We start from the raw sequence: 13,179 nt of genomic DNA, 5'->3' as shown, positions 1-13,179 counted from the left end.
GCTGTACCACCGCGGCAAACATAAGCAATTCTGAGAGAGACAAAAAAAGAAGAAAAAACCGCATTGGGATTCGAACCAAGGCCCCAGCGATTGCGCGCAAACAGCCAGCGCGGATGATCAACCTATTCAGCCACAGCGCGCGGCGGCTAGCCCGTGATACGATAGCTATTATAAAGATACTACGGTCAAACTCTCCTTGCGACGCTCCTTGCAAGTGTCCCCACCTTCTAAAGAGCAGGAACGGAATGCAAAAGTGAAAACAGCTGCTTTCTGCTTGCAAAAATGCGCTGTAGACCATAATTCGATGTTTCACAGCGCAAGGAACGAGGACGACATTGGAAAACACACACAGCGCTTAAATTTAAACTGTCTATATTTTCGAACTTACAGCAATATATATGCGCTCTTCACCAGGAAAGAAAAAAGAATAGAGCAAGTGAAGCATACAAAAATTCCAGAAAAAATCGTAGAAGCCCAAACAATTTTGAAACGTGATAAAAAGTGCACGAGTGCAGCTTCGCTCGCTCTTTCGAGCAACGAAAGTGAATTTCTCGTGATCGTAAAATATATGTGATATCGATGATGGGTTCTTGGTTTGTTGTGACCAAAATCACGTAACATCGCACATCTACTTACGCGACTACAATCACTTAACAACTACCCACGTGACTAAAAACCACGTAAAATCAAGTAATTAGTCTCGCCACTAAAATGCCGTAACGTCACGTAACTATTGACGTGACGTGTTGTCGCCAAAAACTTCGGAACAACCGGGTGGCGCGGGGCAACCTCAGCGTCCGCACTGGACTCTAATAAAGATGTACTTTCTCTCTCACGTGACTAAAATCCTATCACGTAACTACTAGGGACGCGACATTTCCCCTTCAGAACCACGCAACAAGTGCGTAGTCTGGGGAACCGACCGAAACCTGAGAAGAATAGATTATCCAAGCCTAGCCATATCCTATAATACTATACTAGCAACAACTTTCCACCTCTAGCAATAGCTTGCTATTACTAGCAAACCCTTAGAAGAAGCTAGGTCGAACGCTAGCTCCGCTTTCGGTTCCATGCGCAACCAGTACATGCTGCGCACATTTTCATTTACAGATGTTTAAAATTGCATCTTATTGCGGTACGTTGAGGTGGGCTGCGAGTGCGTGCGAAAAGCTGCTGAATGACAGGATTTTCGTTTTGTAACTGGGAGCACCAGTCCCTGGACTTCCCGAAAGCTTTGATCCACACACGTCGTATCACACGGACCTATCCGATGCAGCGCACAGTGCTTTGTGATGTTAAAGGAGAAGGCATGCTGGTTTTTTTCTGTTCACGTAGGGCGATAAATATCCCAAGAGATGAATAAAAATTCCAGTTTCACCGCAAGGACGATGCAATGAGTGCGATAGCAACAAATAAGTAAAGCTGGCAGCTAACTCTTCTAGATGCAGTCTCGCGTAACTCTACAAAATGGTGCTGTAAGATAACACAGCCACTCCAGGTAGGAAAGGGGATTTCGCACAGTCTCTTCGAGTTGAGAGCGCAGCATATAGAAGGGTATATGAGCCGTCCGCTGATGGTTGTCGAGATAGCGATTTTGATTTCATTTAAGTTAGGGCGAAATCATTGCACTGCTGTTTGAAAAAGAACTAATTTTTCGTATTCTTTGATTGGCTTAATTATCTGTTGGTTTCATCAGTAGTGTCTAACAAAAAAAAGAAACCCTCGAAAAATTCCCCTTCGTTCATTAAGATTACGACAGACACTTGCGTTAGCCCTAAAGCAAAAAGCAACTGCAAAATCGTCTAACTTTGTCATTTAATTACTACGCCTCGCTTGTCTAACCTTAGTTCGCTTCCTTTACGTTGCTTAATTGCAGGTACCTGAGAAGGTCGTAACGACATCATGAGAAGGGAGAAATAAGTTTCCACCACAATACGCGTGCAAAAGTTCCAAAGAGCTTTGTTCACCATAACTCGATCGGGTGTTCTCTTCCTTAGGACGTTTATAAAAGAATAAAGTAAGAATTACAAATGTAGATCTGAACGATGTGATACGTGTGGAGTGTTTAGACATACACTAAAAAAGTCATATAATAAAGAGAAAAAGAAACGGCACCTCAAGATTACAGTCAAGAACCGAAACCGAAACGAGAGCTCTTTTTTGTTTCGGCGGTGACATCCTGTGCGAAGCTGTGGAACTAAGTCACGGGCTGAAAAAAAAAGTGCTGATCCGTCGCCAGGAATCGAACCAGCGGCATTTAAACTTGAGCGATTAGCTCGCTCGGCCACGCTGGATGCCTTGTGGCTGGTGGTAAGCAAAGGCTTATCAATTTACCACAAACATTTGAACGACCGCCCTTCAAAAAACGCGTTAGGGAACAATGTTATGCCAATTGCGGCAAGTTGAGAATGGCTTCAAACGAAAGCTGATTGTCAGGACTACATGTGATTTCCTGACCATTAACATAACTTGCTTAGTTTTACGCCAGTGACCGTTTTTGTCTCGAAAAACAGGCCACATTTTTTCGCCGTTTCCATAGACTCCCATTGTACAATCTTTAACTGCTCTGGGAACAAAATTGAAGCTTACTGCAACATAATCGCTGCAGACCTCTCGTGCGTTTAGGTTCCCAAACGCGCTCTGTGGTCTGCGTTTTTCAACATTCACCCTCTACACTTAATTATTCGGGAAAAACTCGCCAGTTCTATTGAAAACGCGCTAGCTTCGCGCCGGCGCTGCCAGGGGCGCTGGCTGTGATGTTTCCAGAAAAGCTGGATATGTATACAGTTTCTTGTTTTTTTGTTTTTTTTTATTGCTATACATAGAAGTGAGGGGATGCTCAGGATTTCACGGACGAGTCAGCAGCGGTAAAACTTACAACGTTGTCTTGGAATGTCGTTGCGAAGGGAAGAAAAAAAAACTTCAAAACAACGCTAAAAATCAATGAATAAAGAAGTGGCGAGAAAGAGAGCAGCAATTGTTGGTGAAAGGCCAGCAACGAAAGAGCTTTAAGAGTTGCAGTAGTGATCAACGGGTTCGACTGCTGAGTATAAAAAGAGGAATATACTTTCACGCCATTATTAGTATGTGCTATTCTGCGTATGAACCCGAGAAAGGCGAAATATGAATAGAATATACAGAAGACCTGCAGTAGACAAGGAAAAATAGACAACCACCCGACTTCGTGCTACAAACGGGTGGTTGTCTATTTTTCCTTTCTTAACCCTTCCGCCACCTTGCGGGATTCCGCAGAACTGATTTGCAACACGTGTCCAGTTGCTTCGAGTTGTCGATGAATTCGCCCTCGCGCTGCCAATTGCTAGCTTCCTGGTTAGCTCAGTTGGTAGAGCGACCGCCCCGGAAAGGCGTTGGTCCCGGGTTCGAACCCCGGACCAGGACGATTTTTTCGGCAACTGAGAGGCTTTATTTCTGAGAAATCCGTATGGATTTCCTTGTGGCTTCGTGCTACAATGGGGTGGTTGTCTATTTTCCCTTTCTTAACGTAATAAAATGCTGCCTGTGCGTTTGTGTTTCATTCATGAAAAAAAAAACAAAAAAACTTGGCGTTACCAACGAGAACGGCGTGGGTGGTTTAAAGGTTCCGTTATCGCCAGGCTGCTCTCTCCTCGCGCAGTCGCGTCTCAGTAGGAGTTTCGTTATCGCGTACTGTTGCGTGTGCTTTGCACGCTCATGAAAGTTGCTCTAACAGAAACCTCGGCAAAATGCCGCGTCCCTGTTATGTTACCGGTTGCGTGAATGGTGTGCACCGCTTGAGTAACAGCAGCTGCAGCAAAGAAACCGACTTGACTCTCCAATGGGTGCCGCAATAAACCCTTACGCCGAAGTAGCCGAGTGCCGTGCCTCTGCGACAGTGTGCTAAACAACCAAGAAATCTGCGTGTGTGCTCACTGCACTTTCGTGCAGATGATTACGAGATCAACCGTAACTTTGGCAAGGCTTGTAATGTGCCCTTCAGAGCAGAAACAGGAGCGTCGGCTGCCGGGCAGTAAAGGCGGGCAACGTTTGGCAAGCCAAACGCTACGTCAGGATGCCCTTTTTAGGTGGGCGATTTGAAGTGCGCTATTGCTGTGCGGACCACTAAAATGTGAGTTTCTCTCAAAATAAGCAATTCCTCCGCACGAAACAAGCCCCACGAGATTTTGGGAACACTATTTCAGCAATCAACGTCGACCTAACATTTTTCCTTTAGTGTCCCTTGAACAATTTCTAAACAGTGCTGACTGTATGCAAAGAAATACGGTAGTTGAATTCGGTCAAAGTGATACGTCACGTCTTGCTTCAGAATGCGGGCAGAAGAAGCCCAAGCGGACACGGTTAAAGTAAACTTTCTTGGGTTAAACAAATGGGGCAAAAGCAGAAGCAGTGAAAGTAACAGCAGTGTTTTGCTTTGCTGAAGGCGTCTCGGTAGTTGCACATGCAGTATACCTTAACTGCTCTGGTTTTCACATGCCAAAACTACCAATTGATTAGGAGGCACGTCGTAGTGGACGGCTCCTGAAATTTCGATCCCCTGGGGTTCTTTAACGTCCACCTAAATAGAAGTAGAGGTGCCTTTAGCAATTTGCCTATGTTGAAATGCGACAGCCGCGGCCGGGAAGACGTCACATGTTAGTGCACCGAGATTAAGATCGAAGGAAAACCATCCGCGTTCTTCAGCATCCAAAGAAATGAGCAGCGCTCACTCGAACAGCGGAAGCTACAACGCTGTTTGTGCACTGTATCAGTGTCCTTCAATACTTCTTTTAAAATTGAAGTACCGTGATAGCACTTTGTACCGTCGTGCCTTTCGAGCAGTTTGTGCGCAGCATTACTATGCAGTGACTTGGCTTTTCTCACTCTTGGAAAGAAGCGCACTGCGCTGCTCTGGGACACATAACCCTCCATGCGAGGCCGCACAGGTGCGTCAACATTCAATGTTCCTAGATAATTCATTACAGCGAAGCTATATATAACCAGGTTCCAAGGATTTGTCTGAGTACGTTAATAGGAAAACGTTCCACGAACTGAAGAAACAGAAACTTGGAGGTCGCTTGGGCTTCGCCTTCAAGAGTAGAGCTAGATAGCGTAATTGGGCCCTGTGCGCATCGCCTTCTCAACTACCAGCCTAGCTTCGGTTCTCGGTGCATGTGTCTACCATGCCGTGAGGAAACGAACGACTGTGCGCTTAACACTAGCCGTTTCAAACGATCCTAGCATGCCTACTGCAAGTACGGTTGTTAAGTGCACACTACGCCATAATTCTTCATTTTGCGAATAAGCGAAGGGCGCACTAGGCGTCCGTAGGGCAAGACGCGAACCTACGCAGCTGCTCACATTGTTCATGCAGCTGATGATGATTAAATATGTCTTAGCGCTTTGCAATGGGTGGGCCTTTGAAACACCCACTAGTTGCGCAATTCGCATGTTTTGACGCCTGACGCGATTCTGCGCTTCTGCCACGCAATATTACATGCCTTAAGGAGACACCTCCCACTACGAGACATTCATATAGTGTTTTTTTTTTCGAAGCTGTTTGAAGCAATGGCGTGGCTCTGTGGTACAACAACTGCCTTCATTTGATTCTCACTCGAAAAATGAGTGGCAGTTCAACGCCCGGCAAGGAGTGGCATTGCCGTACCCGTGATATTATCATGTAGTGGCTTGCTCAGTCGTTCAAGCTTACATCACATTGGTCTGTTGAATCAGGTGGCACCCCCGCTTCGCTGGGCAACCACGTGCACATCGTGGATTTGAGCACATTTTGAAGACCTTATTGGTACTCCAGCCCTACCTTCTTCTGCAATGCATTTCAAAGTGTAGAACAGTTGCCCTCAAGGTAATCTATCTATCTTCGCATCTTATCTCTCTATCTCTCTCTCGAAGAAATTGGAGATATAGAAAACTGTGCCTAAAGGTTCTCTGCGTCTTCTATTACAGTAAATAATGCCCTTCAAAAAGGTCGCTTTTACGCTCCTAGTACGTATAAGTCATCCAAGGGGGTGTTTTCTCTCAAATCCACGTGCGCACAAACCATCAAATTGCGGAAGCCTAAAGTTTTCAGTGCTGGCAACGGCAGCTTAATTTCTGAATCATGTGGTTTTCTTTCTTTGTCCCGGTGCGACTAAACAAAGGCAGGACATGGAACAGCAAGTCTTCCTCGAGAGCGGTGAGGCGTCTTATGTAGTTCCAGCCACATAAGCCACGCCTCGTGGGACAATGCCACACTGAGAGTCGGTAGGACGAGTGGATTTAGGAATGGAACGGATACCGAGAAAATAAAATCCTTTTAGAAGTTGTCACTGGCAGAAACACCCACTTGATGGCAAGAGAGCCGGTGCTGTCTCCAGCTCGAGCCATCCAAGGAGGATTAGCTTCGTGTGAACAAATTCTTCGTGTAAGCACCGATGCGATGCTGCCCAAAATTAGGTACCTGCCTACTCGGTTTCACATTGCGTAGGATGAAGGCAGGAGCAAAAAACAGACTTAGATTTTCAACGGAGAGCTCAAGATTGGACCAAGGAATGCTAAATCATGCTGTATGCATCTAACAGGTCGATATACAACAGCTTTATCGGCAGGTCGGAGCGATTAAACCGTCCATTTGCATTTACAATAGGCGGAGAGAGGCAGAGAGAGAAGGAATATCGGAAAGGTAGGGGAGGTTAACTAGAGTATACGTCCAGTTTGCTACCCTACACGCGGCGGGGGGAATAAGGGACCAAGAGAGAGAGAAAGAGAGATGCGTTTCACAACACACATCGCCGGACTCTCCAGTGGGCCACAGGAGACTCGACCATCGGTCTTTTACTGAAGGAAAGCTCTTGGGAGCCTGGTCTCACAGCTCATGAAGCCCAAGAAAACCACACGAGCCCTCCTTCATTACTTGAAGGCAACAGAATTGAGCGACATGCGTGAAACGCTACCTAGGCGGAGAGTTCTCATATTACCAAGGGCGGGGGGGACATGCTCTTCCAGCGTTCGCTCTCTGTCTCTACACACACACACACACACACACACACACACACACACACACACACACACACACACACACACACACACACACACACACACACACACACACACACACACACACACACACACACACACACACCACAACACACACACACCACACACACACACGCACACATATATATATGAATTAAAAAGAAGACACGTCGAAAAACAGAATGGTTTCTTTACGTATCGGCCGTGGGACCGGCCTTCGTCATAATAACAGAAGTGGCAGCACATGCTGTCACCACTGTCACTTCTGTTATTCATATTATTTACCGGCGTCCAAGAAGCTATTCCCTTCATTTATATATATATAGTATATATATAGATATAGTATATATATATATATATATATAGTATATATATATATATATATATATATAATGTGTGTGTGTGTAGACATATAACGAGCGGGAGAGTCCCACCTCGGATAAAAAAAATATTTAACTATAGTCTCTTTGGCGCCGGCAACTTGATATTGTTACGTAAAATGACACGAGGCGTGACTATTTACAAGTGTATTTACACTGATGTGCACAACATCGATCAAGATGGAGGACAGCACCCACAGCAGACAGACAGGCCAGTCCTCTTTGTCGTCTTCTGTACGCAGAATGTCTGGCTCTTGATGGGTTTACCTACGTAGCATTACCCCCGGCGGTAAAAGCGCCGTCTCGGTGCGCTTTAACCATGCTCTTCAGAAGGAGGGCGGTATTGTTTTAGCCGACTGACGTGCACTACGTCACTGGGCGTGTTTGCAGGCGGATTAGTCTCGGAGACGGGAACGATCTCGTAGGTGACGTCAGTTACCTGGCGGACGATACGGTATGGACCCATGTAGCGGGATAACAACTTCTCGGACAGGCCAACACGACGAACCGGGCACCACAGGAGAACTAGGGAACCAGGCGAGAAACGAACGTCGACATGCCTGCTGTCGTAGAGGGTCTTCTGGGCTGCTTGTGAGCCGACAGCCTTGAGCGGGCGATCTGACGCGCGTGGTCGGCACGAGCGATAGCATCCCGTGCGTATTCGCTCGGCGGAGATGTAGTAGCCGGAAAGTAGGGTGTCCAGTGGTAACGTCGGATCACGGCCATAGAGCATATAAAAAGGTGAGTAACCGGCGGTATCATGACGCGATGAATTGTAAGCGAAGGTCACGTGAGGTAGCGCCAGGTCCCAGTCATGGTGGTCAGATGAGACATACATGGAGAGCATGTCCGTGAGAGTGCGATTTAGGCGCTCGGTGAGGCCATTTGTTTGGGGATGGTAGGAAGTGGTCAACTTGTGCTGCGTTGAGGAAGAGCGTAAAAGATCGTCAATGACTCGTGACAAAAATACGCGGCCACGATCGGTGAGCAGTTGACGAGGAGCGCCATGGTGTAGAATGACGTCGTGGAGCAGAAGAGTCGGCAACGTCAGTGGCAGTGCTGGTGGGGAAGCGCTCGAGTGATGGCGTACCTGGCCGCATGGTCTATAGCAACGGCGACCCCCTTGTTGCCAGAGTTGGACTCAGGAAAGGGCCGAGAAGGTCTACACCAACCACGGAAGAAAGTTCGGTAGGGATGGAGAATCGGGTGAAGGAGTCCAGCAAGGGGTGCGGCAGGTCGCTTCCGACGTTGGCATTTATCGCAGGAGGCCACGTAACGTCGAACGGACCGGGCGAGACCGCGCCAAAAGAAGCGGCGCCGGACACGGTCGTACGTGCGAGATAAGCCAGGTGGCCGGCAGTGGGCTCGTCGTGAAGCTCATGCCGGACCGTTGAACGCAAATGTTTAGGCACGACGAGAAGTACTCGGGGCCATCGGGCAGAACGCTACGACGGTACAGCGTACCATTCAAGAGGACGAACATGCGGAGTGACGCGTCGTTAGGTGACAGATTCGAGACGGCTAATGAGTGATCGCAAGGAAGCATCGCGACGTTGTTCTTCACCAATCTGAAGAACTGAGACATGGACATGACGCTGGGGCCAGGCTGGATGACCGATCCGTCTGGCTTTTCAACAGGGTAACGAGACAAGCAATCGGCGTCCAGATGGAGGCGTCCAGACTTGTAGGCAACTGAGTAGGAGTACTCCTGAAGACGCAGCGCCCACCGGCCAAGTCGTCCAGTAGGGTCCTTCAGTGAAGAAAGCCAACAAAGCGCGTGATGATCTGTTACGACACGGAATGGGTGGCCATATAAGTAAGGGCGGAATTTTGAAACCGCCCAGACAAGGGCAAGGTATTCCCGTTCTGTTATAGAGTAATTGCGTTCAGACTTCGAGAGGAGCCGACTTGCGTACGCAATAACACGATCAGTGCCCCGCTGAGTTTGGGCCAATACTGCACCGATGCCGTGACCACTAGCGTCTGTGCGCACTTCTGTAGGAGCATCTGGTCAAAATGTGCAAGAATAGGTGGTGTCGTTAGAGCGGTGATTAGCTGAGAAAAGGCGTCAGCTTGGAGAGGACCCCAACAAAACGGGACGTCTTGTTTGAGAAGGTCAGTGAGTGGGCGTGCCAGTGCCGCAAAGTTTTTCACGAAACGGCGGAAGTACGAGCACAGGCCCACAAAACTGCGAACGTCATGGACAGAGCGAGGAACGGGGAAGTTCGTTACAGCGCGGACTTTGGCCGGGTCTGGTCGTACACCGGAAGCGTCAACGAGGTGGCCCAACACAGTAATTTGACGAAGACCGAAGTGGCACTTCGAGGAATTGAGCTGGAGGCCAGCTTGTCGGAATATTGATAGAATGGTCGAAAGGCGTTCAAGGTGTGTGGCGAAGGTGGGTGAGAAGATGATCACGTCGTCCAAGTAACACAAGCACGTCGACCATTTAAATCCTTGAAGCAGCGTGTCCATCATTCTCTCGAAGGTTGCTGGAGCGTTGCAAAGACCGAAGGGCATGACCTTGAATTGGTAAAGGCCGTCAGGGGTAACGAAGGCGGTCTTCTCACGATCCATGTCGTCTACAGCAATTTGCCAGTAGCCAGTTCGGAGGTCGAGAGATGAAAAGAAGGTGGCGCCATGGAGACAGTCGAGTGCGTCGTCAATACGTGGAAGAGGATACACGTCCTTCTTGGTAATTTGTGTGAGGTGCCGATAATCAATGCAGAAACGCCAGGAGCCGTCTTCCTTCTTTACTAATACCACGGGGGAGGCCCAAAGGGCTAGACGATGGTTCGATTATGTCTTTCGCTAGCATTTTGGCCACTTCTTTTTGAATCCTGCTCGCTCTGATGCAGACCGCGGTAAGGCCGACGGTGGATGGGCGCAGAGTCACCTGTGTTAATTCGGTGAGTGACAATCTTAGTCTGGCCCAAGGGACGATCATGGATATCGAAATGTCACTATAGGAGGCCAAAACCTGGGTGAGAGCGTCGGCCTGATCAGCCGAAAGGTCTGATCCAATCATGTTTCGAAAAATAGCGTAGTCAGAACCGGGTAACCGTGAGACTTCAGCTTGGTCCGGCATTACGGTGACAACGTTGATGTCATCGTCGTCGGTTATAGCAGTGAGTTGGGCTAGCGACATCTGGTAGGGCAACACTTGGGGAATGAGGCCAAAATTGAGGAGCGGAAGGAAGACGGAGTTGTCCACTATAGTGGCGATGGTATGCGGCACAGTAATATTGCGCGTCAGTCGTGCGTCAGTTACGTAGCACTAGCAATACGTAGCACCTACGTAGCAATATTATTAGGTATGAAGAGCTCTAGTGGGGACTCAACACTCCGGGTGAGGGGGGGGGAGGGTACGAGGCCCACAGCCCCTCCCCCGGATGTTGAGTCCCCACTGGAGCTCTTTTTTTTCATGGTTCCTTTGGGGAAACGGCATCGAACATCTTCTATATTTATGTAACTGCAATGAGAGTGATGATATAATGGCGCTCAGAATACATTGTACTAAACGCCGACTGATGGTCGAAGGAAATGGTTGTATTATGCGTTGTAAGAATAATGTGGTATTAAAGGAAAGAAATGCAGCGTCAACAGACGGAATCAGTAACATGAACTTTGCACAAACAAAGTCCTTTCTCATAAATATCAAACTTTTTAAAGAGGACGATGTATGTGTTAATGAAGAGAATGTAGAACAGCTCGTGCGCAGGATCATGTTTCTAATTTAGTAGCTATGTTACGGTACATTACACAATGGTCGACTGAAAAAATACCTCGAACAGCTGCTTTAGTGTCCCTTTAGGAAGGAAAACAGAAAACGAGAAGGCAGGGAGGTTAACCAGAAACACTTCCGGTAGCACTTCCACATTTCACACACTACCACATTTCAGCGATGAAAGAAAGGATGTGGGAGAGAGAGAAAGAAGTAGAGCGGCGGATGGCAGGCGACAACGCGCTGCACCCTTTAGGCTACACAATCACCAATGCGTGATATACAAAAACACACACAAAAAAAGTTTCTCGTGCGTACGCGTTTTTCGCATTCGCATTGACGCCCCGCCGCACATTGACATGCAAGTATCTTCACACATAGTGCGGTGCTTTGTAATGTTTCGGTTGCCAGTCAGCGCCGTGTCGTTTTTCCTTTAAGGTGCTTCCGGCCGTTTGCATTGAATGTTAGGACGAGATGTATCACGAACTTTCTAACCTAGACATTTGTTTGAGAATAAGACTAGCGCGCAAGGAAGTACCCATTATACATGTATATAACATGCCCAAACAAACAAACCGAAAGTTTTCCAAATCAAAATCCGCTTGCACCCCCCCCCCCCGCTTTTTCTGTAGCGTGGGATGTGTCTTGAGATAGTTTCACCGCGTGGGTGTCTTTACTGGAAGGAAAAAGCTGCTGTTTTTATCACAGCGAATGGATGGCTAAGAAACCGGAAAAAAATGAAACAAAAGTTCGAAAAGAAACCTGCAGCCAGAACATTAATGTCGAGTGCTGAAACGTGCTCTGTGGGGTGCGTGGAAAAAAGAAGTGCTATTATGCATTGCTGTTCTATACGGACGTGAAAAGTCGTCACTAAGAAAAAGAAATATGAAGAACGACAGAGAAGCTAATGCTCCTTCCAATGCGCGCTTTTTCTGCATAAGCGAGTTTTTATTCTCTGTGCTAAAGGAACGAAAATACGGACACGTGACTGAGGTGTCCCTTTTGCTGCCACGTGGCGCTCTCTGAGGAACAAAAGATAGAAAATCTGTAAAAACCAGCGAAGTCTTTAAGCACACGAATGTGCACACTGGAGCAGGCTGCAAAACAGCAGTGCGACATTAAAAAGCAGTACGCACGTTCAAGAGTAATTTCAACGCTAACCGAAGCGGTGAATTTTACTGTTGTTCACATTGACCAGGAGAGAGAAGTAACTTTATTGGCACCCGTCAAATAGATAACGGGTAGAGGCGTCAGCCCAAACCCACACTCATCCTCCCTAACCGTCGACCGGGATCCCTTGGGACGTGGCGGCGGTTAGGGCGAGACCGATGACTTGCCGTTGAGCATTTTCCTCTTCGTTGAGTAGCAAGGACTCCCAGGACTCTCTGCATCTGTCTGGCTCATCAAAGTTAGGACAGCTCCAAACCATGTGGACTAAGTCCGCTGTACCATCGCAATGCCTGCACCGAGGGCTATACACCAGGGATGCCACTTGCTCAACAATTGCGGGTATGGAAATACCCGTTTGTAACTTTCTCCACATAACTTCCTCGCTTTTTGAAAGGTTCTTATGAGCTCTCGGTAAGTCTTACGCCCCAGCTTATAATGGTTAAGGATTTCGTTATAAGTGCTCAGTTCTTCAGCGGTCTGTAGGGGATCCTCGCTTGGGCAAGTGGCCCAACCGAGCCATCGTTGTTTTGTGCGCCGCCGCTATACACTTTAGCGAGCGCGCAGCCGCACGCTGAACGCTGTGGTCCAGGGTGATTTTCGCTGGTTTAGGATTGGGGATTTTACCAAAAGGGCATTTGAAGTGAATAAATATCTTGCGCTATAAAAGCGTGAAAACGGCATAGAGCAAGACGACGAGAAAAGTGATAACCGAGCACCAGAGCCCTTGTTCTAAAGCTCTAAAACGTTTTAAAACCACTCAATTCTTGGCCAATCCACCACAGTGGGTGCGCCACAGTTATGGGTGAACAAGAACAAGCAACCGGAAATGGGAACAGAAAAGCAGGAGTCATCAAAATGAAACGGAGAGAAACAGAGACTTTAAATTTGATGTGGAGCTAA

The 13,179-nt window shown here is 47.7% G+C and overlaps 1 non-coding gene across 1 annotated transcript; it reads left to right on the top strand.

Annotated features, from left to right (window-relative positions):
- The first annotated feature begins 3,325 nt into the window (after nucleotides 1-3,325).
- Nucleotides 3,326-3,399, top strand: Trnas-gga (transfer RNA serine (anticodon GGA)). The gene has a single exon. It is a non-coding gene; the product is annotated as a tRNA-Ser (tRNA).
- Nucleotides 3,400-13,179: the final 9,780 nt, after the last annotated feature.

The sequence above is a fragment of the Rhipicephalus sanguineus genome, chromosome 5, assembly GCF_013339695.2.
Source record: "Rhipicephalus sanguineus isolate Rsan-2018 chromosome 5, BIME_Rsan_1.4, whole genome shotgun sequence".
NCBI lineage: Eukaryota > Metazoa > Arthropoda > Arachnida > Ixodida > Ixodidae > Rhipicephalus > Rhipicephalus sanguineus.
Note: the sequence above shows the minus strand (reverse complement) of the source record. Positions and strands in the feature narration are given on the sequence as shown.